The following is a 22533-nucleotide window of genomic DNA, read 5'->3' on the forward strand; positions in this document are numbered from 1 at the left end:
CCTTAGACCTTAAACTCATCCAATGGGTGTTAAAGTGCCCTTAACACCTTGTATGGCTTAGAAATGGGTCTAGAACTTAGTATCCTTGACTTCCAACCACCAAAACCCTTGAATCTTGGACAAACATGAGTTTATGGTTGTAAACTCATGTGTTTAAGGTAGTAAACTCCCAAGAACATCTTCATAGACCATAAACTACTTTTCCAAGGTCAATGCAAGTCCCAAACACTTCCTAAGCCATGGAATCAACCCTAGAACCTTCCTATGAGCATTGTAATGACCTAGAACCATCAAAACATCAATGGGTTAAGTGTGGGGGAGTTTACGGCCGTAAACTCCTATTTTACTGCCATAAACTCCATTAAATGGTCCAATGGTGAGATTAATCCATTCCAATGCCCTAGATTTGATCCTAGCTAATCTTCCCAAGTGATATAAGGCCATTTAGCATCATAAAACACCCCACCATGAGTTTACGGCCGTAAACTCATGGGGAAAGGGTCATTAGGACCGTAAAACCTCTTATGAGTTTACTCTTGAGGAGTAAACTCCATATCTAAGCCTTATACGTCCTTAGATGTCACCCGGGTCACTCCAAACACTCAATTTGAAGTGTTTTCGCGTCTTGGAGTGTATCATCTTATCTAATTAGTGATTCAAAGTCTAATTAGATACAATTGTATATCATTTCATAATACATAGGAACCTCACGCGTTGTCAAGCCCTGATCCGACACTTAGCATCCTAGACGACACGTTCCGCGACTGGTGAGTTCATACCCTACCCTTTTTCAATGGTTTTTCAATGTTTTCAGGGGGGGGGGGGGAATACAAGCAAAAGTACAAGAATATCTTGTACTTAAATTCATTCTTTCATTTAAATGGTTTCATAATCCGTACACTTTTAAGAATTGAAAACATATTAACAAACAGTTTAACTTATAGAATTGTTCTTCAAACCTATTTCAATTCTTATTATATAGTGTTATACTTTATACTTCATAATTGATTGTTCACACTTTTACAGATAGAAATCATAGAACATTTGTATTGTCCTTAATAAAACACCTTAGGTTCGAGTGTGAAGGACAGACATCATTAGAACTTAGTCAGTCATAGATACTACTTCCCCTAGATATGAGAGTAAAGAGTAATCTTAAAGATTGGAGACACGTCCTTTGTAACACTTCCCTTGGCACGAGAGAGTGGAGGACTATCCCTGTAACCAGAATCTCTAGAAGGGAGAACGTGACTTGAGTGTATAGATCTATACGGGACTGACTATCCCGCACCTGGCTGCTAGCTACAGTCGAACCGCAAGGTTCAAGGGTGAAAAAAGTCATAAAAGATATTGGCCTTGGTTCGAGTCATATCTAGTCTGAAGTATGGTTAAGGAATTGCAATCAAGATTATGAACACTTTGCACTTATTTATTAGTTTTATATATGTGTTAAAACTAATGTACATTTAAAGGTAATCAGACTTTCAGGAGACTCCACACATACACTTTAAGTATAGTAGATACTTGTACATTACTTTGAGATTCGGTAACAATTCACACACATTTAGGAAAATATAGGATTTTCCTGGGATAACATTTGTACATAACCAGAAACATGTAACAACTTAGATAACTAAACTTTACAATTCACAAGGGTAAACATGTTTTTAAGTGTACATCTTTTACATCACATTTTGGGATTCGATAACCAACTTTTAAGAAAATATAGGATTTTCTTGGGTGTAACTTTTTCAGAAACAGAAAGGAACCCGTACATTTTCAGAAAACAAACCGCTTATGAACTCACCAGCTTTATGCTGATTTTTAAACTGCTTGTATTCTCAGGTCCATATTAGACAGGTACCCAGCGACCCTTTTGGTGAAGGCGAAGTATGAAGAAGACACGTCTTTACTTTTTCTCATATGTTATGTATATGTATAACGCATGTAACTCTTTATTTTCAGACAATGTAAATAAATCTATGTAATGTAAAGTTTTGTGTTTACTATGCTTACTATGTACATTGGTTGCGATATTCATGACGTCCTCCACCCCAGAACGTTTCCGCCTTTGGTTTCGGGGTGTGACACATTAATAATCTTGATTTTGAAAGAATAATTAAGGAAGTGAAAATGAAGATACCTTCATGAGTTGTTGGATGAAGTAAGTAACATCTGTTCCTGAAATGGGTATTGACTTAATAGTACTCCCAATAACATAACCTTCTGCAACAGGAACAACATGTGTAGCACCATCTCCAACATCCACCACAACACCTGTCATCTCACACTAAGCAAAAGTATATAATGTTTTAAACATTAGAAATTACCAAATAAACTCAAGAATCAAGATTAAAGATTAAAGATTAAAGATCCAAAAAACTAACCTTCTTTGTGGTGTATCATGCAGCAAGAGCAAGAACAAGCTGCACAACTATATAAAGCCCTGGAACATTGGATGTCTCAAACATGATCTCACTATTGTTGGAACGTTCAAGAAAGGCTCCACATTACCAGCAAATCCCATTTTCGTATACCTGTAATATCATTATAAGTTCAATTGTTAGGTCGGATTTTCTTGAGTAATTTTATCAAACAGGTGGTCTGCAAACTGTAAAAGGAGTACTGGTTTAGTAAACATTGTTGAAAGGGTGGGGCAGAACATGCTACAATCACTAGGTAGAATTCGGCGACATAAATATAAACAATTTGATTCCCTTACCGGACTTAACCTTCCACTTGAACAAAACAACATTATCAATAGCTCTAAGAGACTGGAAAATGCAAGGTCGATGCACAGGGACTTCACTTCACTGAAATTGCTCAGAAACTGAATGGTGGATCAAAAGAACTCACTGTGAATCGAAGAAATCACAAATGGAAGTGGCCTACTTGGGGTGACGATCATACCTTGGAGAAAGTGAAGGGGTCTTATCAAGAGATTCAAGAGCTTATTAGGAAATCGGTCGTCGTCGACATCACGGACAGTGTTCTTATCTGGAATATTAGGGTCTAAGAATGGAGCAATGAAGGAAATCGTATCGACTTGAAGTACAATCGAGGAGAAATGTCTGGAAACGAGATAGCAAGAGCAAAGGGTTTTCAAATCGATTAATTTGTTTAAGATCAGTAGGAGGAAGAAAGAGGCGGATTTAACAGGGTTAATAAGAAACCAATCCCTAAAATAAAGGGATTATTTATAGAATTGATTTACCAAATTATTAAATTACCCTCATTGATTTATTTATTTAATTTTTTATTTAATTTTGATCGGCCCACATTTAAGCATACAATAACACAATAATTACTTTAAATACCTGAACTTAGCTCTCTCTCTCTCTCTCTCTCTCTATATATATATATATATATATATATATATATATATATATATATATATATATATTTGAATTTAAGAAAAATTAACAAATAATAGTTAAAATGGTTTTAACACGAGGTTGTAACTTAAGAAAATGGTTATTCAATATTATAAATTTAAGTTTATTCAAAAAATAAAAAGGGGACGTCACATCGTTTTTTATCATAACAAAAAGGGTATAAGTAAAACAAATGGCCCTACCACTAGTACTCATCAAAATTTTGACCAATGACGAATCATGGGGGAGTTCAGAAATTTCTGTCTCCGCCGCGGAATCGCTGCTGAGCATTGGCTTTGACTCCTCACAGTAAACATAAATTGGTGGAAGAGGAGACCAGATGGTGGAGGATTCTGGTCGGCAATGTTTATCTCTGTCGAAATGTAACAACAATTGATGGCTGCCGGAGTTGGTAACGTTGTAGTAAGAGAAGAAGGCCATGAAGAAAACTCGAAGATTTTTAAATAGCTGATTCCTGTCCACTGAGTATGGGTCCATGGGACTTTTACATCGTCAAGTTTCAGTTTTCAATGTTTGGTAAACAATTTTCAATCTATTATCTTTTCGTTGAAACTTCTCAAGCAACTTGCAACTTTAGGGGCCACAAAATTTGTGGTGGGCATTAATTTAATCCATATCTTTTTACTGTAAACAATAATTGAAATTCCAATTCATCAACATCTCTTAATAATTGAAATCATTCTCTCGTTGCATCCTTTCATCCACATCTCTACTATATTCTCTGCTCTTACCATAAACAATGGCTGAAAGCATTCTTTCTGCCTTCTTGACAGTGGTCTTTGAAAAGCTGGCTTCTGAACCCTTGAAGAAGATCGCTCGTTCAAAGGGAATTGATTCTGAGCTGAAGAAATTGAAAAGGACATTAGACCAGATCCAAGATCTTCTTAACGATGCTTCTCAGAAGGAAATAAATAATGAAGCTATTAAAAGATGGCTGAATGGTCTCCAACATTTGGCTTACGACATTGACGACCTACTTGATGACTTGGCAACCGAAGCTATTCATCGTGAGTTGACCCGGGAATCTGGAGCCTCCACCAGCATGGTAAGAAAGCTAATCCCAAGTTGTTGCACAATTCTCCCACTAAATAGTAGGATGCATGCCAAGTTAGATGATATCGCCACAAAGTTACAAGAACTGGTAGAGGCAAAAAATAATCTTGGTTTGAGTGTGATTACAAATGAAAAGCCAAAAATTGAAAGATATGAGACGTCTTTGGTGGGTGCAAGTCGTATTGTTGGACGTGAAGGTGATAAGAATAAATTGCTTCAGAAGCTGTTGGGGGATAAAGATGAATCAGGGAGTCAAAACTTCAGCATCGTTCCCATAGTTGGTATGGGTGGGGTAGGCAAAACAACTCTAGCTAGACTCTTGTATGACGAAAAGGAAGTGAATGATCACTTTGAACTAAAGGCTTGGGTTTGTGTTTCTGATGAGTTCAGTGTTCCCAACATAAGCAGAGTTATTTATCAATCTGTAACCGGGGAAAACAAGGAATTTGCAGATTTAAATCTGCTTCAAGAAGCTCTTAAAGAGAAACTTCAGAACAAACTATTTCTAATAGTGTTAGATGATGTATGGTCTGAAAGCTATAATGATTGGGATAAATTAGTGGGCCCATTTCTTGTAGGGTCTCCTGGAAGTAGAATTATCATGACAACTCGGAAGGAGCAATTGCTTAGAAAGCTGGGTTTCTCTCATCATGATTGTTTGCAGGGTCTGTCACATGACGATGCATTGTCATTATTTGCTCAACATGCATTGGGTGTAGATAACTTTGATTCACATCCAACACTTGGACCATATGGTGAAGGGTTTGTGAAAAAATGTGATGGCTTGCCTTTGGCTTTACAAACACTTGGGAGGTTATTGAGGACAAAAACAGATGAGGAAGAATGGAAGGAGCTATTGGGTAGTGAAATATGGAGGTTGGAAAATGGAGATAATATTCTTCTGGCTCTTAGACTAAGCTATAATGATCTTTCTGCCACTTTGAAGCTGTTGTTTGCATATTGCTCCTTGTTCCCCAAGGACTATGTGTTCGATAAGGAGGAGTTGATTTTGTTGTGGATGGCAGAAGGGTTTTTGCAACACTCTACTACAAACAAGTCCATGGAACGCTTGGGACTCGAATATTTTGAAGAGCTGTTGTCGAGGTCCTTTTTTCAACAATCTTCCAATGATGAATCTTTGTTTGTGATGCATGACCTTATGAATGACTTGGCCATGTCTGTTGCTGGAGATTTTTTTTCAAGGTTAGACATTAGGATGAAGAAGGAATATAGGAAGGAATCTTTGGAAATTCACCGCCATATGTCATTTGTTTGTGAGAATTACATGAGTAACAAAAGGTTCGAGCCATTCAAGGGAGCTAAAAGTTTAAGAACATTCTTAGCGTTATCTGTTGGGGTGGTAGAAAGTTGGGATGTATTTTACTTATCAAATAAGGTCTTGAATGACTTACTTCATGAGTTACCATTGTTAAGGGTCCTAAGTTTGAGCAATCTTAACATATGGTGGGTACCTGAATTCATTGGTAGTTTGAAGCACTTGCGGTATCTTAATTTATCTTGAACTTGGATCACACATTTACCGGACAATGTCTGCAATCTTTATAATTTACAAACCCTGAATGTTTCTTGCTGTCATAATTTAATTAAATTACCAAAAAGCTTCTCAAAGCTTCAAAATCTACAGCATTTTGACTGTAGGGACACTCCACTTTTGAAGAAGATGCCCTTAGGGATTGGTGAGTTGAAAAGCCTACGCACTCTCACCAAGATCATTGTTGGAATGGAGAACCATTTTGCATTAACAGACCTTAAAAAATTGAAAAATCTCCATGGGAAAATTTCCATTCTGGAGCTTGGCAACGTGCAAAATGCAATGAATGCAAATGAGGCGAACTTATCCCAAAATCGATTCAGTGAGTTAGAGTTGGATTGGGGTAATGTGTTTAATTCATTTAGAACGGAAACAAATGAAAAGGAGGTGCTAAGTGAGTTAAAGCCTCATACTGACACTTTAAAAAAGCTTGATATCAGGTTTTATAGAGGTATAGAGTTTCCAAATTGGGTTGGAGATCCCTCGTTTCTTTGGTTGACTCGTGTGTCAATACGTAACTGTGTAACATGTACATCTCTACCATCACTCGGGCAACTACCATCACTTAAGGAGTTGATTATTGAAGGCATGGATGAGGTGAAAATTGTGGGTTTGGAGTTTCTTGGGACTTCTAGTCCTGCATTCCCTTCACTTGAAATTCTACGTTTTGTTGATATGAAGGGGTGGGAGGTATGGTCAGCAGAAAGTGGTGGGGTTGGACTTGCTACGTTTCCATCCCTTCAAGAGCTTACTATACAAAGTTGTCCTAATCTATATCAAGTATCACTTGGAGCAATACCTTCACTGAGGGTTCTATACCTAACACAATGTGGTCATGGTGTGTTGACAACTCTGGTTCATGTAGCTTCATCTATCACTATGTTGGAAATACGTGGCATTTCAGGGCTTACAGATCAACTGTGGAGAGGTGTTACAAAGTATCTTGGGGCAGTAGAAGAAATAAGCATCGATAAGTGTGATGAAATAAGATACTTGTGGGAATCTGAATCAGAGGCAAGTAAGGTTCTTGTGAATTTAAGGACATTGCATGTATCGTCTTGTTCAAATTTGGTGAGTTTAGGAGAGAAAGAAGAGGATAATTGTGGGAGCTACCTAACATCTCTTAGGACATTACTTGTATACTATTGTAACAGCTTAGAGCATTGCAATTTTCCAGATAATGTGGAGGATTTGCATATTCGGTATTGTGATTCAATTACATTTGTCTCCTTCCTAACAGGAAGGTGGCAGAAGCTCAAGACACTTTCCATTGCTGGTTGTAAGGAACTACCAGAAAAGGAGTTGCGAGGAGGAGAATGTTCCTTCATTCACCTCACCAGATTGATAATAGAAGAATGTTCAAATATGGAGTCATTTCCTGACCTTGAGTTACCGAATCTCACCTCGTTAACAGATCTGACAATTCAAAAGTGTACAAGTATGGATGCTTCCTTCCCTCATGGGCTTTGGCCTCCGAAATTGTGTCGCCTTGAAATAGGAGGTTTGAAGAAGCCCATCTCAGAGTGGGGCCCACATAATTTTCCAACATCACTTGTTGACCTAATATTATATGGTGGACCATTTGATGATGCTAAAAATTTCGATCAATTGTCCCACATTCTTCCTTCGTCTCTTACTTCTCTTCGAATACAAAATTTTAGGAAACTGGAATTGGTTTCTACGGGACTCCAACACCTCACCTCCCTCCAACGTCTCTTCATCTTCACCTGCCCAAAGACGAAAGATCTTCCAGAAAAGTTGTTGCCTTCACTTCTGATATTGTGGATATTTGGATGCCGAAATTTGAAAGAAAGGATTAGTAGAGGAGGCTCTTATTGGCCCCACATCTCCCTTATCCCCTGCTTCAACATACACTAGTAATTACAACTTTATTGTGAAGATACACCCGCTCTCATGACTTCTTTAGTTTCACTTTGTATATATTAAGTAAGTTAATTTGCTCATTCCAACAAACTTTATATAAATACAATAGAAATAGAAACATGTATTTCATCAAAAATTATGTTTGTGTCTACATATCTAGTTGCCTGATTGATTACTTTTTTTTTTTTTCAGTTTCTTTGTGGATGAGTAATACTAGGAGGATTATCACGATGAATTGCAAAATGAATCGAAATGGTTAGTCAGCCAAATAATTTGAAATAGGATTGGTTGTAGAATTTTAATTATTTGTTAAAGTTGTAGTACAACATAGTTATAAAATTATGATAATAATAATTTAATGAAGTATAGACAAACCGGCTCAAATATGTTAAAATCATGAATATATTTGATGATGTATCGTCTAAGAGCCACCAGGGTTGAACCCATGTTATAATGCCAATCTATATGTTGTTTAACAAGTGATGCAATTGACCCATGATTAATGATAATGGATTTTCATTAAATACGTCTATTTTCACACCTTTAATTCTTCAAAATATGATTCCATATATTTGCGAAACTGTTATGAACAGAATTCTTCTTTATCTTTAGGTGTACATTTGTCTAATTTCATTTCGACAGTATTTGATTTAAATTCATGGCTAATTAAGCGAGTTCAAATGTATTATTCTCACACTTACACACTTACAGCCAAGCAATAAAAGATGAAAGGTCAGTGAACGCAATTTGATGGTTTTCAAAGGAAGACTTTTATATGGTGCTGCTTCTGTTTACAAGGTTTGCTTCTATCAGACTCACAAACCCCTATAAATTTTTACTTCAGTTTTTCTTGTTCTAAATTTGTTTAAAATAGAATCTTGATATATAGGTATACATTTATCTCATTGTGAAATTGATTACTTAATTTCTAAAGGCAAACTCAATAGGAATTATTATATGATTTATTTTCTGATATTTACTTGTCTTCTAGATTTGATTAAACCCAAAGAGGAAGAGAAGTTCTTGTTTTCATCAAGAGACATCCTATAAAGGTTATGCAAAAACATAGCAAAAACAGAGAACTTCATCTGCTGTTCCAAGAAGTTAAAAATAGAGTCCATGTAACTTTTGATTTTCATTGTATTATGTATAAATTTAGTAACTCATCTTGCTTTCTGAAAGTATTATTTGCCAACAGACAAAATGCACTTTTACTTTTCATTTACGACTAGATTTGACTTTTTTTTTTTTTTTTTTTTAATTTAATTTTTTTTGTACCTTTTTTGCCTTTTCCCACTCTCCATTCTTGTATACATTCTTTGGATGCATTAGTATTTGATTGACATCTAATGATACTACTATTCTAATTCTATTGTAGACACCTGATTGCTGTTTAATTGGGAGTGATGTCCTTTCGAGACTTCCTCCTATAAAATGACAATCCTTTTTAAGGTGTACAAAAGACTAGATTATATTAATAGCAATGCAACATGTACATAAAGTAAGTATATATTTTATTTAAGGTGATAATATTAACACCACATTTCTTTGTCTAGAAAGACTATGCATGATGCTTAATAATTAGTCATATCATAATGTTTTGATGTTTGATAAATTCATAACTTAACAACAAACTTTTGTTCAGCTTTAAATGTTTAATCAAATTAGAGAGTTAGAAGGAGCTACATGAGCATATACTTAGCTTTAGATGCTAAATTAGAAGCAATCATCAAGCCTTTAGGCTCACTTTATATTTTGTGAAGTAAAATAAATTTGTGTTTGCGACTCATAGTCTATGGTGTTCACCGCTCTTTTACATAAATTCTTGGAACCACTCAATCTTTGTACTACACATGCTTCTTGTATTGGAATTTTGTTACTCTGTTTTGCTTTTGTACAAGTTTTTCCATTCTTTTGTCGGTAGGGATGTGCGTTTAAACTGAATACCCGAACCGAAACCGAAACCCGGACCGGACCGACCCGAATTAGGACCGAATAAGTTATTTGGGTCGGTTTTTGGGTATCTATTTTTGCCCAATTCGGGTTTTGGGTTATTCGGTCTGGGTTACCCGAATAAAGATTTAATCGGGCCAGAAAGACTGACTTGGAAAATGAAAGGTCAGAAAATGAAAGGTCACTTTGGCCGTGCGTATTGCATAGCAAGTAGGGATGTGCGTTTGGACCGAATACCCAAACCGAAACCGAAACCGAAACCTGGACCGGACCGATCCGAATTAGGACCGAATAAGTTATTTGGGTCGGTTCTTGTGTATTTATTTTTGCCCAATTCGGGTTATTCGGTCTGGGCTACCCGAATAAAGATTTAATTGGTCCAAAAAGACCGACCTGGAAAATGAAAGGTCACTTTGGCTGTGCGTATTGCATAGCAAGTAATATCGCCGTGCTAAAGAGAAAAGACCCGTATCCCGCTATGATCATATCCCTAATCCCGCTATCATCGAAGTTTAAAAAAAAGCGAGTTTGCCCTAGTCGATCATTGTTTCACCCCTGTTGTCATCGATCGTGCCCACTGCCCATTTTCCATCGACTCATTGATTCATCGACTTTGCTCTCATCGATTGTTCCTACTTCCTCGTTTACTGTCATTGATCACCAAAAAAAAAAAAAAATCAAGTCAAGCATTCAAGAAATCGACCTACACTCTACTATCAAGAAATCGAATTCCAATCTTCATCTTCAAGGAATCATTCTAAATCATGGATAATTGGGTTCCAAGTCAACAAACTCAAGTAAGCATTATTATCTTAATCTACTGTTTTTCTTTTAATTATTATGATCTTATTCTTTCAAAGTGTTATCATTGCTATTTTATCATATTAAATACAATATGCTATGTTAAAATTGCTAATCTATTTCAATGTATTATGTGATTGTAAATCATTGTCTTGTTGTAATTTAGATTAATGACTGTATTTCAATGTTAAAGAACATATTTTTCTATTTTATGATATTAAAATCATTTTGTTATTGTGTTTTAGATTGATGATGAAGATGTTTTGGTTGATAACACTCAAATTGACAACAAAGACGGAAAAGGTCAAACAACAAAGAAGAAGAAAAAATATGCCAAAAGAAGGGCTTGTTGGGCCGATTATGATGAAGTTAAGGTTAACAACGTTCAACATAGCAAATGCAAATGGTGTGAGACATTGCTCAAAACTAAGTCCGGTGAAAACGGTACATCTAGTATGATTAGACATACAAAAAATTGTAAACAAAACCCAAAAAATTTAGAAGAAATTTTAAAAAAGCAAAGCACTTTAAATTTCAAAAAAATGAAAATGGGGAGAATAGTATTGGCACTTGGAAGCATGATGAGAAAAGAATAAAAAAAAGCTTTGTTAAACTTATTTGTAGTTGGAGAATTACCGTTCAAGTTTGTAGAGAATGAAACATTTATTGAGAATACCAATGCATTGAACGGGAAAGTGGTTTTGCCATGTAGAACCACAGTTTCAAAAAGAGTTGTCGATTACTATGTTGAAGAAAAGGCAAAGTTGAATAAGTTCTTTAGTAATCCCCTAACGAATGTGCATTTGACCACCCGATTGTTGGACAAGTTTATGTCAACAATCGAGCTATATGGTGGTCACGACCCACTTTATTAATAAAGATTGGGTCATGCACAAAAGAGTTATCAACTTTAAATCTTTGGATAGTCATAGGGGAGAAGACATTGGGCGCACATTGTTGACTTGTCTTGAAGAATGGGGTATCTATAATGTAATGATCATAACTATAGACAATGCTATTTCAAATGATAAAGCAACTGAATTTCTAATGAAAAAACTACCAAACTTATACGATGAGGGAAAATAATTACACGTAAGGTTTATGGTCCATATCCTAAGCCTTATTGTTAAGGATGGGTTTGATGAACACCAATCTAGTATTAAGTGCATCCAAAAGGCCGTTAGATATATTAGGAATTCCACTCAACGGATTCAAATGTTCAAAGAATGAATGAAAGAGTTAAATGTGGAATCCAAGAAGTTTTTGTGCAATGATTCCCCAACCCGATGGAACTCCACATACGAGTTATTGAAGATTGTGGTGGAGTTGGAGAAGGTTTTTGGAAAGTTCGAAATTAAAGATAATTACACATTCCATTCCATTCCATTGTTTTTTTTTTTTTTTTTTTTTTTTTTTTTTTTTTTTTTTTTGTTTTTTTTTTAAATCAGCATGTTTGTAGATTTTTATGTCCACTTTGAACTGTCATATCTTCTTCATTATCTGTCCAATTTGCGTGATTTTTTTTTCTAGCATGTAGATCACAATTTAACATTCAGTTTACACTATTTTTATGCTATTTTTGGTTGTATATTCAATGAGATATAGGCCCTTAAACATGGGGTATTGAAGCTTTTTTTTTTTTTTTTTTAATTATTATTCAACATGTTTGTAGATTTGTATATCCACTTTGAACCATCATATCTTCTTCATTATCAGTCCAGACTGCCTGATTTTTTTTCCAACATGTAGATCACAAGTTAACATTCAGTTTACACTATTTTTATGGTATTTTAGTTTGTATATTCAATAAGATATATAGACCCTTAAACATGGGGTATCGAAGCTGTTTTTTCTGATTCAGCATATTTGTAGATTTTTATGTCCACTTTGAACTGTCATATCTTCATTTTCTGTCTAATTTGCCTAATTTTTTTTCCAGCATGTAGATCACAAGTTAACCTTCAGTTTACACTATTTTTATGCTATTTTTGGTTGTATATTCAATGAGATATAGACCCTTAAACATGAGGTATTGAAACTGTTTTTTCTGATTCAGCAAGTTTGTAGATTTTTGTGTCCACTTTGAACTGTCATATCTTCTTCGTTATCTGTCCAATTTGCCTGATTTTTTCCCCAGCATGTGGATCACAAGTTAACATTCATTTTACACTATTTTATGCTATTTTTAGTTGTATATTCAATGAGATATAGGCCCTTAAATAGGGGGTATTAAAGTTGTGTTTTTTTTAGCTAACACTTATTTTATTTTAATAGATCCTACATATGTTCGAGATGTTATGTCCCCGTAGAAGAAGATTTCAAAATTTGTAGAGCTATGGTTGGATTTCTTGAGAAATTCAAGGTAAAAACCGACATAATATCGACGTCAACAAAACCTATGACACATCGTTTTTTTTTTTTTTCCAGAAATATGCGATGTGTACAAGCACATTAGAGATTGGGTGTCAACTCCCCATTTTTGCTTGAACAGGAAGGATATGATTGACAAATATGAAAAGTATTGGGGCGATCTTAAAAAATTAAATGAATTTTTGTACTTTGCGATCATATTAGATCCCGGTTGAAGTTTGAGTTTCTTAAACAAGCCTTTGAGAAGTTGATTAGGTTGAAGAATATCGGAGAACCTCCCATATTAAACTCGGAGGTCACTTTGAAGGCTAAGGCCTTAATATAGGACATTGATAAAAAAATTGAGAAATTTTTTAATTTCTACAAAGTAAAGTTCGACAATATCGAGTCTTCTCAAAGTCAAACACGTGCTTATGAAGATGTACTTATGCTTGATGATGAGAATGACTTCATGGGTGATTTAATAGTACAAGTGGATTACCCATCAGCATCTATAGAAACGGAGTTGACACGATACCTAAACGAGCGGTCACTTAAATACAATAAAGATTTTGACATTCTACTTTGGTGGAAACAAAATGCATCTCTTTACCCTATTCTAGCTCGTATGGCGAAATGTATAACTTTATTTATTTGTATGCTTTTTTTTATAATTATATTTTAACACTTTCTTTGTTTATGTTGATAGATATTTTGGGACTACAAATTTCTACTGTGGCGTCCGAGGCGACTTTTAGTACAAGTGGACGGATATTAGATCCATATCGAACAAATTTGTCCACTAATATATTAGAGGCATTTGTTTGCACCCAAGATTGGATAAGGAAATAAAGGAAGCCAATTGTGGACAACATTGATGAAGTTTTGAAAGATGATGGCATTGCGAAAGAGTTTGAAAACGCGATAAACAATGGAGGTGGGAAGGGAAAATAACCAATCAATATTCCCGAATAGTTAATTTGCATTTGGTCATTGTTATTTTGCAAAAAACTTAAGATTCATATTTTAATTTGGATGTTAATGTTTAATGTTTAGTCATGAATTATGGATTTTTGGAATATAAATTATGAACGTTTAGTATTTTTTTCTTGAACTAGATATATAATTTTTTTTATTTGGGTTATTCGGGTTATTTGGGTCATTTCGGTTGATTTGGGTTATTCGGGTAAAAACATATTGTTAATGTTTATTTGGGTTATTTCGGTCCTTTCGGGTAAATATGCGACAACCGTCAAATTCCAGTCAAGTCAAAGTCAACTAAAGTCAACAAGTCAAACCGGTCAACTCATCTAACCCTTGTATGCTAGGGTTTTCATTATGTTCCTTATTAAAGAACCTGCACTCTTAATGCAAAGTATCACTCAGAATTTTCATGTGTTTGGAAACTCTAAACCCTAATCAGGGCAAGTGATGAAACTACTCGATAAAACATTATTCCTTAACCCCCGAGGGCATATGACAGTCATAACAAGACTTAACGAGGTCTACGAACCTTTCATTGCGAAGCCAAACACTCAAAAAGGTCACAAGAGAAATCTCTCCAAGCATGTGAAATCTCTCCCAAATATCTCTCTGAATGAGAAATCTCTCCAAGTATGTCGAATCTGTCCCAAATCTCTCTCCGTATATGAAATCTCTCCCAAATCTCTCTCTGTATGAGAAATCTCTCCAAGAATGTCAAATCTCTCCCAAATCTCTCCAAGTATGTGAAATCTCTCCCAAATATCTCTATGAATGAGAAATCTCTCCAAGTATGTGAAATCTCTCCCAAATCTCTCCAAGATCGTCAAATCTCTCCTAAATCTCTCTCGAAATCTCTCTCAACTTCTTAAAATCACTCGGGGCATCCCCGACCCTCGAATTTGATGAAAATAGCCCAAAAACGGAAGTCTACGCGAAAAACGGACTTAAGGAGCCGAAACCCCTCTTAGGAGCCGAAACTCCTTGTAACGACTCGTTCCCGGTATGTTAATTTATTGGTTTTTGTTGTGAGTTTTGCAAGAGGAACTCGGCGAGTTCATAGCCTGACTCGCCGAGTAGGGTCGCGGCTGCGAGCACGCGTGAGCCGGGGACTCGGCGAGTCCATATTCTGGACTCGGCGAGTCCATCCGTCTGGATGAAACCCTAAATCCCCGGGTTGCCCACTATTTAAACCATCTTATAGCCCCATTCTCGCCTCCCTCACCCTGAGAACACAGTGAGAAAACCCTAATCCTTCCTTGAGAGCCTATAAGTGATTTGGTGCCATTTTGTGAAGGTGTGAAGAAGGAGAAGAAGAAAGAAGCAAGGAATCGAGTTGTAGTGCAAAGATCCAAGGGCAAATCTGAGTTTATTGAGGTATTTTCGGAATTCCCTTCTTGTTATATGTTTTAATCTTCCATTAGAGCTCTTCTAAGAGCTATTTGATGTTGTTCAAAGCCTTATGTTTGCATGAATGTCTTAATAAGTCGAAATACCTTTGGATCTGAGTGTTGGGGTGTTGTAGAGCCCAGATCTACTGTCTTTTTGGAGTTACCTTGCATAATAATCTTAGATCTACCCATTTTATGCATCTTTTAGCCTTATTTCCCTTATTCATGAGGTTGTGCACGTAAAGTTGGAAACTTTACGTGGTAAATCAGCTTATTGGACTCAGATCTATCAATTGTATGTGTTGGATTCAAACAAGATCGAGTAAAAATCAGTTGCATGGCGGCAACTCGGCGAGTCGGGAAGAACGACTCGGCGAGTTGGGTCGCGGGTTCCCGAGTCCTTCATTTTGAGCATCGTCGAGTGAATCCAGTGAGTTAGAGAGTGGACTCAGCGAGTTGAGGGTAGACTCAGTGATGGAGGGACTCGGCGAGTTGTTCATACAACTCGGCGAGTCCAAGGCAATCTTCTTAGGATCATGAACAACTCGTCGAGTTTGTTCATACGGCTCGGCGAGTCGGATGAAGATTGTCTGAGTTCTTGGATCAAGAGGGTACTCGTCGAGTCGATGCCACACTCGACGAGTAGCAGCATGTAGAACTGAGAAGTGAGAGTAGGACTCGGCGAGTTGGGTGGCCCAACTCGGCGAGTCAGCCCCAAAAGTAAGTTGACTTTGACCAAGGGTAAAAGAGTCATTTTACCCCAAGTGCAGTGTTTAGTATTTGATTGAGTGTGTTCATGGGCTTGTAGCCGAGGAGATTCAGGAGCAACAGCCGGTAGCTTTCAGACACACACACTCAGCCGCCAGTTTACGAGGTGAGTTTCCTTTCAGGAGGAACGGGTCTAAGGCCACAATGCCGGCCCGTTTAGCTAGCAGTAGTATCCGGATGTTATCCGATGCAGTAGTTAGCATGTTTGATGCCTTCGTGGCTCAGACAAGATTATGTGTGTTCATGTTAGTGCTATGCTATGCTATGATCAGTCAGCTTCGGGCTCCGATCCGATGTCAGCTTCGGACTTCGGTTCGATGTAGGGGACAAGGTCCCAGTTAGCTTCGGGCTCCGGTCCGATGTCAGCTTCGGACTTCGGTTCGATGTAGGGGACAAGGTCCCAGTTAGGTTCGGACTTCGGTCCGATGTCAGCTTCGGACTTCGGTTTGATGTAGGGGACAAGGTCCCAGTTAGCTTCGGACTTCGGTCCGATGTCAGCTTCGGACTTCGGTTCGATGTAGGGGATAAGGTCCCAGTCAGTCAGCTTCGGACTTCGGTCCGATGGAGGGGGCAAGGCCCCGTATGTGCTTGATATATTATTGTATGGTATGTGGTAATTTGGGGGAGCTCACTAAGCTTCGTGCTTACAGTTTCAGTTTGGGTTTCAGGTACTTCCGCTTGTAGAGGGAAGAGCTCGGGATGATGGCATCGCACACACCACCGCTTCAGCTTTTATCCTGGGAGATGATTTGGTTCTTGATTTCTATATGACATGGATATGATACAGTTTTCCGCACAGTGTTTTTTTATTATTATTTTGAGATACATCATGTATGGTTTATGATATGACACTCAGATTATGGTTTTTGGTTATGTTGAAAACGAAATTTTTGGGTCGTATTTTTGGGTCGTTTCAAGTTGGTATCAGAGCCCTGGTTTGAGGGATTCGGATACACTTCCGGGTGTATCTGAACTCAAACTAAGGGGAAACAAAAAGATTTTTTTTAAAAAGGAAAATGTTTTCTAAAAGAAATTTTGAAAGCACTTAGAAAGAAAGAAATTTAAAAAAAAAAAAAAAAAAAAAAAAAAAAAAAAAAAAACAAGATAAGGGTGTGGTGCATGCGATCAGCCGAGCTCAAGTAAGTACTCCCAAATTATCCATACAAGTTATTTGTTCAGTTTCAGTTTCAGTTGAATAGCATGCTAGTATAGGACTAAGGATCTAGGAGGATGCCTTATGTGCCTGCTTTATGTGTTACAGCTTTATGAGTATTGCATGCTAGTATTGAGTAGACAGCAGTAGGATAGCCTGTTTAGGTTATGCCTGATAGTATGAGCTTAGCACTGTATGCTAGATCAGTTTCTCATTTTGAGAATAGTTTTGCCTGAGTATGTTTCCTTTATCCGAATGCTGCCTGCTTCGTGCTTTGTGGGAATTCTGAGTGATGGAAGTTAGTCATTAGGTGGACACGATACACCACATGTGATCAGGGTTGAATAATCCCAGAGTGCTGGAACTGACCCTATTGCGCAGCTCTTGTTTGAGTCCAACCGTTATAGGGACAGGTCTTTTACTTGAAGGATTATCTGGTCTTCGTCACATGTGATGGTGTTCAGGTGATGGTTAATTAGCATTATAAGGAGACCTGCAGCAGCTGAGGACTAGTTGAGTTAAGTCTGAGGTTTCCCTGGGGCAAGCCTAGGATGAGAGTAGCAGAGATCAGTAGTAGTAGAAGTGACTTGGTGGAGTCAGGGCAGTTCTTGAAGAAAGTACAGATAGATGTGGAAGGTAGTATGGGCCCGTACTACTGGAAGCAGAGGATCCGTACTCGAATCAAGAAAGGCTGAGACAAGACCAGGAAGCTAGTTGTAGTATCAATGATCCCTCAAGATATTTCTGTTTTCTGATGTGATTGTGATGTGTTTCAGAATGGTGGTTTTGCGTTCGAGACCAGCAGCCGGCAGCGGAGGTGCCGGGGAGGGATCAGGTTCAGGCTCGGGGGATGAGCGCATGGATGAGCAGACCCGAGAGTTTCTTTCTTCGGAGATTACGCGCATCATTATAGAGCAGACTCCTGTGATCTTCGGTTCGATCAAGGAGGGGATTCTAGAGCTGATGGATGAGAGACTGGGCACCTTCCGTGCCGAGGTGGCGGCCATGATGGGGTCGCGCACCCTTACCTTCAGGGAGTTCAGGGCATGTGGAGCCCCGGAGTATCATGGGGCGCGGGACCCCATAGCGAGCACCAGATGGTTGGCAGATGTGGCCAACGCTTTCCGTACTAGCAGATGTCCCGAGGGGGACAAGGTCAGATTGGCGTCCTGTCTTCTGAAGGACAGGGCACGAGATTGGTGGGAGGAGGTCGGGCATGCTATTGGGGATGATGCAGCATTGGACGCTATGACCTGGGCTGATTTCTCTACCAGGTTCAGGGCGGAGTTTGCACCGGTCATTGAGGTGCAACAGCTAGCTAGGGAGTTTCAGGACCTCACTCAGACTACAGAGACAGTGGCGGAGATCACCGCCAAGTTCAGGGAGAGGGCTCTTCTCGTTCCTCAGTATGTAGCTGATGAGGAAATGAAGAAGGCCCGCTATCATGAGATGTTGCGGAGCGATATCCGCCAGTTTGTGAGCCGGTCCAGCTGTAAAACGCTGGAAGATATGATTGCTAGAGCTCGGGAGAGGGAGATTGATCTCGAGATGGAGAAGAAGAGGAAACCGGAGGCGGTTTCGGGTTCGGGAGGTTCGGGCAAAAAGCCCAGGGTTTCAGATCATAGGTCCAGGGGACAGCCGAGCTACGGTCGATGTGGTAGGTGTGGGAAGATGCACGAGGGAGCGTGCAAGGCAGGGAGTTCCGGCTGCTTCAAGTGCGGTCGGGTTGGACATTTGAGTAGGGATTGTACGGCTCCTGCTACTGTCGTTGCTGCGTCAGACCTGATTTGCTTTCAGTGCAATCAGAGGGGACATAAAAAGTCCCAGTGTCCGAGTTTAGCTTCAGCAGGGAAGGTGGCTGCACCTGCCCCTGCTACCTTGAGGATTACAGACGGCCGGCAGGGCCGAGCTGATGCGCCAGTGGCGAAGAGTAGGGCGTTTCAGATGACAGCAGAGGAGGCGCGAGCGACTTCTGATGTGGTGACGGGTATGTATCTTCCCTTTTATCTCTTTATTATTATTGATTAAATGTTGCTTATGGTTGTATGTTTTATTCAGGGTCGTTCTCTGTGAACGGCATTTCTGCTTTGGTATTATTCGATTCGGGGGCTACCCGATCATTCGTATCTCTTGCGCTTAGCAAGAGGTTCAGTAGAGCTCCAGGGGAGCTGGATTGTCCATTAGAGGTTGAGATAGCGGATGATAGGACCGTGAGGGTCGGCAGAGTGCACAGAGGGTGTTCTCTTCAGTTATTTGATGAGCAGTTTTCAGTGGATTTGGTACCTATTCCCCTGCGAGGGAATAAGGTTATTATGGGTATGGATTGGCTAAGCCCCAATGGGGCGGTGATTGATTGCGAGCTTCAAATAGTGAGGGTTCGCACTCCCAGTGGGGGAGAGTTGGTGATTCAGGGCGAAAGGCCACAGCGAGGACCGACCTTTTGTTCCGCCGCAAGGGCGAGGCGCTATGTTCAGCAGGGTTGCGCCGGTTTTGTAGCCTACGTTTTGGATGCCCGGGAGAAGGGCAAGTCGACAGTGGATGATGTTCCTATTGTTCGAGACTACCCGGATGTGTTTCCTGAGGATTTGCCGGGGGTACCTCCTGAGAGACAGGTCGAGTTCCGGATCGACCTCGTCCCTGGTACGGCTCCGATAGCCAAGGCACCGTATCGACTAGCTCCCCCTGAGATGCAGGAGTTGTCTACACAGCTGCAGGAGCTGTTAGACAAGGGTTTCATTCGGCCGAGCAGTTCGCCTTGGGGAGCGCCAATCCTGTTTGTGAGAAAGAAGGATGGGTCGCATCGTATGTGTATTGATTATCGGGAGCTGAATAAGGTAACGGTGAAGAACCGTTACCCACTCCCGAGGATAGATGATTTGTTTGATCAGCTTCAGGGAGCGTCTTGGTTCTCCAAGATCGATCTACGCTCCGGATATCATCAGATGCGGGTTAGAGATGAGGATGTGCAGAAGACTGCTTTCAGGACCAGGTATGGTCATTACGAGTTTGTGGTGATGCCATTTGGGCTCACCAATGCCCCAGCCGCATTCATGGATCTCATGAACCGCGTGTGTAGGCCGATGCTGGATCGGTCAGTGATAGTGTTCATAGATGACATCTTGGTGTATTCCAAGACGCAGGAGCAGCACGAGGAGCACCTGCGGGAGGTGCTAGAGGTTTTGAGGAGGGAGAGACTTTTCGCAAAGTTCTCCAAATGTGAGTTCTGGTTGCGCGAGGTGCAGTTCCTTGGTCACCTCGTCAACCAGAAGGGTATTCTGGTAGATCCGGCCAAGATAGAGGCCGTGATGCAGTGGGAGGTCCCGAAGTCTCCATCTGAGATTCGGAGCTTCCTAGGGCTGGCAGGGTATTATCGGAGATTTATTCAGGATTTCTCCAAGATAGCAGTGCCGCTCACCCGACTGACCAAGAAATCAGTGGTATTTCGTTGGGGTCCGGAGCAGCAGACAGCATTCGAGACCCTCAGGCAGAGATTGTGCGAGGCTCCGATCCTTACCTTGCCAGAGGGAGTAGAGGATTTTGTAGTCTATTGTGATGCCTCGATCACAGGTTTGGGAGCAGTTCTGATGCAGCGAGGCCATGTGATAGCTTATGCCTCGAGACAGTTGAAGCCTCACGAGGCTAATTATCCTACCCATGATTTGGAGCTGGGGGCAGTTGTGTTTGCCCTCAAGATTTGGAGGCATTACCTTTATGGGGTCCGTTGTACTATATACACGGATCATAAGAGTTTGAGGTATCTTATGGATCAGCCGAGTTTGAATATGAGGCAAAGGAGGTGGTTGGACGTGCTGAAGGACTATGACTGTGAGATCCTTTATCATCCGGGGAAGGCCAACGTGGTGGCCGACGCCCTAAGCCGCAAGGTGCCGGCGGCCCCTATCAGGGATCTGTGTATGAGGATGACAGTGATCACTCCACTGTTGGAGCGGATCAAGGAGGCTCAGATGGAGGGCCTCAAGCAGGAGAGGCAGAAGTGTGAAAGGATAGTAGGCCGAGTAGCTTCATTTGAGTACGACAGTCGGGGTTTGTTGACGCTTCATGGTAGGGTATGGGTACCGTACTGGGGTGGGGTACGGCAGGTATTGATGGACGAGGCTCATAAGTCTCGATTTTCTATCCACCCAGGAGCGACAAAGATGTACCGGGATCTTCGACCCGATTATTGGTGGCCCTGCATGAAGCGGGACGTCGCCTGGTACGTCGAGAGATGCCTGACCTGCCGGAAGGTCAAGGCGGAGCACCAGAGACCTCACGGCAGGATGCAGCCGTTAGACATTCCCGTGTGGAAATGGGAGGACATTACCATGGATTTTGTCACCAAGCTTCCCCGGACCGCACGAGGAGTGGACTCGATATGGGTAGTAGTGGATCGGTTGACGAAGAGTGCCCATTTTATCCCGATCCAGGAGAGTATATCGGCGGAAAGGTTAGCCGATATCTATGTGCGTGAGATCGTGGCACGCCATGGAGTGCCGGTATCAGTGGTGTCTGACCGAGATGTCCGTTTCACATCCAGATTTTGGAAGCGATTCCACGACGAGATGGGTACTCGTCTCCATTTCAGCACCGCTTTCCACCCTCAGACAGACGGGCAGAGCGAGAGGACGATTCAGACTCTAGAGGATATGCTCAGAGCATGCGTCCTAGATTTCGGTGGCAGTTGGGATACGTACCTTCCGTTAGCGGAGTTCTCGTATAACAACAGTTACCATGCGAGCATTGACCGACCTCCCTTTGAGATGCTGTATGGGAGGAAGTGTAGGACCCCGATTTGTTGGGGCGAGGTCGGTCAGCGAGTCATTGGGAGCACAGAGGTGGTGCTCAAGACGACTGAGTTGATCCAGCAAGTCCGTAGTAGACTGCAAACTGCTCAGAGTCGGCAGAAGAGCTACGCCGATAGGAGGCGTTCAGACTTGGAGTTCCAGGTGGGAGATATGGTCCTTCTGAAGGTCTCACCTTGGAAGGGTGTCATCAGGTTCCGGAAGAGGGGCAAGTTGGGCCCCAGATTTATTGGTCCTTTCAGGGTTTTGGCCCGGGTGGGTCGGGTTGCTTATCGGTTAGATCTTCCTGAAGAGCTTAGTCAGATCCACAACACTTTCCATGTGTCTCAGTTGAGGAAGTGTTTGGTGGATGAATCAGCAGTCGTTCCCCTAGAGGATATTCAGGTTGATAGTAGCCTGAATTATATTGAGAGACCGGTCGCGATTTTGGACCGGAAGACCAAGACCTTGA

At 40.3% G+C, this 22533-nt stretch overlaps 1 pseudogene; it reads left to right on the plus strand.

Annotated features, from left to right (window-relative positions):
* The first annotated feature begins 4051 nt into the window (after positions 1–4051).
* LOC111883306 (putative disease resistance RPP13-like protein 1) lies at positions 4052–9128 on the plus strand (annotated as a pseudogene).
* The last annotated feature ends 13405 nt before the right edge of the window (positions 9129–22533 follow it).

The sequence above is a fragment of the Lactuca sativa genome, chromosome 3 (assembly GCF_002870075.4).
Source record: "Lactuca sativa cultivar Salinas chromosome 3, Lsat_Salinas_v11, whole genome shotgun sequence".
NCBI classification, from domain to species: Eukaryota; Viridiplantae; Streptophyta; class Magnoliopsida; order Asterales; family Asteraceae; genus Lactuca; species Lactuca sativa.